We start from the raw sequence: 5,167 nt of genomic DNA on the forward strand, positions 1-5,167 counted from the left end.
GTCAGAACTAACGGGGATTAATACCATATACACCGTCACAGCACTGACTGTATTCAACTGAATAGACGTCAGTGATTAGTTGAAATTATCGAAATAAGACAACTTTTAACGTGAAATAACTTCGAATACAAAATTTATTATCTGTTCTATACCACAAAATATACAAGTATACGAAGTTTGAAAGTGTTTCGGTACCAAAAACACTACATAAAAAAATGTTGACCGTCAAATCACAAAGGTCCAAAATATGTTTTATATGACACATTCTACCAGTATCCCAAGTTTGAAAATGTTTCGTTAAGAAAACAAGTGTTGCCCGTCAATTCAGAAAGATCCCCATCGTCTTTTCCTTGAAGAACATCGGTGGATGGAGAGGCTGGTGTGTATGGGCGACTGCTGGTCTTCCATAAACAATCTTGCCCGGACTTGTGCCGCGGAGGGGAACTTTCTTGGTGCAATCTCATGGTCATTCATGACTGAATGGAGTCTTACATAACTATATTTCATTCAAAGCTGCTTTGTATGCCTCGTTTATTCCATCATGACGAAGCTTTACGCATATCTGCACGTCAATTGAGAAAGATCCGACAATGGCCGATACAGCTTGGCACCAATGACGTTGCAACTCAAATTCTACAGCTGAGTGAACTGGAGTAACATGAAATAAAGTGTCTTACTTAAGAACACAACACACAGCCGAGTCTGTGAATCGAACTCACTACCTCATAATTGTGAGCCCGACGCTCTAACCACTGAGCCATGTATAGTTACGTTTAACATGCTCATAAGGCTGGTTTCCCAGATTCTTTGCCGAACATATTACCAACCGCTTGAACGAGACGCCGGCCCGTCGCAAGATTACTCATTTTGGATCTAGTTTAAAACGGGGGCACCAGTATATTCTTAACGAAACACTAACGAAACACTTTGAAACTTGGGACACTGGTAGAATGTGTCATATAAAACATCTTTTACTCTTAGTCTTCTTAACACAAAAAAAAAGGAATTCGCAAGTTATTCCATGTTAAAGTTGTCGTATTTCTGTAATTTCAACCAATCACTGACGTCTATTCAGCTGAATAGAGTTACTGCTGGGCGGTCATAAAAATGTTATTCCCTGTGACATATTTCATCCGGTTTAATCGTAATTTATACGCATATATTGTTTATATAATAAATTACGCTGTGCGTATCTATGTGTGTAACAATTTTAGAGTTCGGATTCTAGAGTTAGGGTTACGGTTAGGGTTAGGGGATTAATAGGATACACACCGTTACAGCGCTAACTGTTTTCAACTGAATAGACGTCAGTGATTAGTAGAAATAAGACAATTTTTTACATGAAATAAATTCGAATACAAACATTTTTTTCTGTTCTATAACACAAAATAGATAAGTATACGAAGTTTGAAAGTCTTTCGGTACAAAAAACACTACATAAAACATAAATGAAAACTGGTGCCCCCGTTTTAAAATAGATCCAACGATTCTCCCAGCTCGTCGCCATCCCTTCAGACTAATATTAACAGACTCAGAAAAAGTATTGCACAATCAAATTATCATTAAGTGCAAAGTGAATAATAAATTCAGGAAACACCAGCTGCAACTTTATGATAGACTGTTCAAAGTCAATAGAAACTGCCGACAAGAAACTTAACGAGCAAACTAATCTCCTCCAAATACGAATTGCGAGCTGCTTGTCAAGATTTTCGTTACCGGGGGAAAAAACTTGAATTCAAAACCGTCAATTGCAAGTGTGCACTAAAAGCGGATGTATCGCGCAGTATTGTAACACTTGAGTTTATAGGTCGTTGTTTGTTAGTATTAGTTAGCAGCATGTTGTCCCATAATAAACCAAATACGAACTTTGTTGAAATACATTTTGTTGTTGTTAGAGTAATTTACATTTACACACAGTTTTCTAGGTGTTATCAGTAGTGTATTGCAGAAAGCTAGAAGCGAATACAGCTGTAATTAAATTACGGATAAAAATGATAACTGTCCCGTGGGAGGAGAAAATAGTGTTTGCTCGTCCTAGAGGAAGAATTTCTTTTTACCCTGGGCTGAATTTCAGTGAAGGAAAACTTGACGTTGCAAAGGCTGAAGGGCCACTTTCTGGTTGATCCTGGTGAGCTTTCGCTTTATAAATACAAACACTCGGGAACTTGTAGAACCTTGTAGAATATTCTACTATATGTCGTGATATATTTCTACAAACCTATTAATTAATAACCAGGATACATCACCTGACTTGAGTGTGGTCTTATATTGGCAACTGAAACTGCTAGGCTTCGATTTTAGGTCTCGATACAGTATTAAAGGCCATACCATGAAGGTTATAAAAGCCCTACTCCAGGATGACCTAGAGTAATTTTGAAGCCATGAAATCACGTGGTTAAATGAGTACTGCACGCACATCTCCAAAAATTTATACCAACCGTGAAACTCTCCTAACGATTGTTGCAAAACTACCGACAGAAGATCACATAGAAGAGACCAAGTAAATGTTTATTGGTACAGAAAGCTCACATTCTAAAGAGAACCTTTCGCCAACCCGTTCAAAAGAACAATGAACGCTGGAATTGACGTGCCAGACTGGCTAACAGTTTCACGTACAACACTAGTAGCTGAAATCTGGGAGATACATGAGGACGAAAACTAGACCATGGCATGTTTGAATGTGATGTATAAATCATACACAAGTTACTTGAAGCTTTCTTCTATGTTCACTGTGAAACACAATGTGTTGACTGAAAAGCATGTAGGAAGAAATAAAGGAGCCTGAGCCCGTGTCGAACAGCTCCTCGTCAACAAAGCTGTGCTTAAAGAAGCGAAACAGCACCGTCGAAACCTGCTGATTATATGGTTAGACTGTAAGAAGGCGTTTGACTCTGTTCCTCACTCACAAGTAACAGAACCACTACGTCTTGCCAAGGTTCCAGTTGCTCTAGTCTGTACCATTAAGAGACTGACAACATCATGATCTGCTGAGCTATCGATAAGAATTGAACCTACCACTAAAATCACTAACAGAATTTATACATCAACAGGAATATTTCAGGGCGACATCTTATCAGTAATGCTTTTGGTTCTGGCAGTAAACCTTTTGTCAGCTCTGTTAAGGAAATCCAAAGGCTCTGCAAATAAAAGGAAGATGAGTTTCATCCAAATCTTATTTGTTGATGACCTTGAGTTGTACTCGAGTAATTTTCATAACAAAATGTAGTTAGATTTTGTCACAACATTCTCACAGGGCTTAAGAACGGAAGGGATCTTTTTTAAAACGGGGGCCACATTTTTCATTAACGAAAAACTTTGAAACTTGGAACACTGGTAGAATGTGTCATATAAAACATCTTTTTCTCTTAGTCTTCTTTAAAAAAAAAGAAATCCATAAGTTATTCCATGTTAAAGTTGTCGTATTTCTGTAATTTCAACCAATCACTGACGTCCATTCAGCCGATATACATTAAGTGTCGACTACATAAACAAACGATTCTGAAACAATTAACCCTAACCCTAACCCTAACCCTAACCCTTGGGTTAGGGTTAGGGTTAAAGCAAATTTAAAATGAAAAAAGCAAATAAAACGAAGGTATGGAGATTAAATACGCTTTACATCGCTTAATCAGCCAAAGGAGTAAATATAAACAACTGAATACTTGTCAGTGATTGGTTGAAATTATCGAAATAAGACAATTTTTTACATGAAATAAATTCGAATACAAAAATATTTTTCTGTTCTATAACACAAAATAGATAAGTATACGAAGTTTGAAAGTCTTTCCGTACCAAAAACACTACGTAAAACATTAATGAAAAATGTGGCCCCCGTTTTAAAATAGATCCGAATGAAGCTTGATCGGAACAAGTGTTTATATTTGATTGCCAAATGAGAAAACATGTCGACCAAGCAAGTAATATGGACATCAATGGTTTCTCTAACTCCCCTATCACTAGTGAAAAATGTTACAAATAACTTGAAATTGATGAGAATATTGTATGTGTTAATGTCGTGAGCAAAGCTAGAGTAATAAAAGAATTTCGGAAAATATGAAAGTCAGAACTGGCATCATTCAATAAAACTATATCCAAAAATGCTTTCGCAATATCAATGCTAGAATAAACATTTAGGGTATTAAACTGGACACTTAAATCCGCAACATGGATAATCTTTGGTAAATTCTACAGTAACAGCAACACTGGCAGGATCTATGTAAAACAGTGGGCTGACAGTTGATACAGTCGAGAGATCTAGCTAGTTCCGAGACACGTGCACATCATGCCCAAGTCATACGGTCTTGTCTTGATTTTTAACCAAATAGCTTGCAGTGATATCATGAACACTATCTCAAATGTCCTTAAAGTCCACGCACTTTTCTCAATATTAAAACAGTTTCGCATCAAGAATAACGGCAGAAGTCCGAGGCTTCCACCAGAGACACGCATTTTCACTCCTCGCCACAAAGAAGCAGAACATAGCCTAGTATGGCAGAAGCAACGCTAAGTTTTTCCTGCTGAATTCCAGCCAGAAGCAGGGCCGGCACCAGGAAGTGCGGGGACCAATTAGAAAATTGTCAGTGGGGCCCTCTACTCTACAAGAGCTGAAGATTGGTGTTTTGTGCTTCGTGTAGTACGCTAGTCCCAGCTAAGAATTGTTGAGGGCTTGGGGCTCCACCATACACTACAATGATATGCTAAAAATTGAAAACTTATATGAAAATTTGATGTTTTATTACAAGTCAAGATAATTACTGACATACTGCTTGTGAGTAGGCCTTCTAAAAACAGGCTTTCCTGGCTTTTCTTTTTATATTTGAGAAGTCTTTCAAAATCATTTCAAAGTCGATAGTTCTTATAGTCATTTTCTATAAATAGCATGCATGCATGTATTCATACATACATACATACATAGATACATACATACTCAAAGGTGTAGCGCAAGTTACGCTGACCGCATCCACTTTAGATGTTTGCTGTAGTCGAAGGCATGTTACGTTTGAGGATAAGGACAACTAAAAAGAGAAACCAAAAACCCACGATACGTTATTGCGATCATGAGTGCGCGCGCTTAATTTTTTCTGCTTGTGTGTGTGTGTGTGACTGTCTGTAGCGTATGTGCGTAGATATATATATATATATATATATATATATATATATATATATA

This window comes from Octopus bimaculoides, chromosome 23 (genome assembly GCF_001194135.2).
Source record: "Octopus bimaculoides isolate UCB-OBI-ISO-001 chromosome 23, ASM119413v2, whole genome shotgun sequence".
In the NCBI taxonomy this organism is placed as follows: domain Eukaryota; kingdom Metazoa; phylum Mollusca; class Cephalopoda; order Octopoda; family Octopodidae; genus Octopus; species Octopus bimaculoides.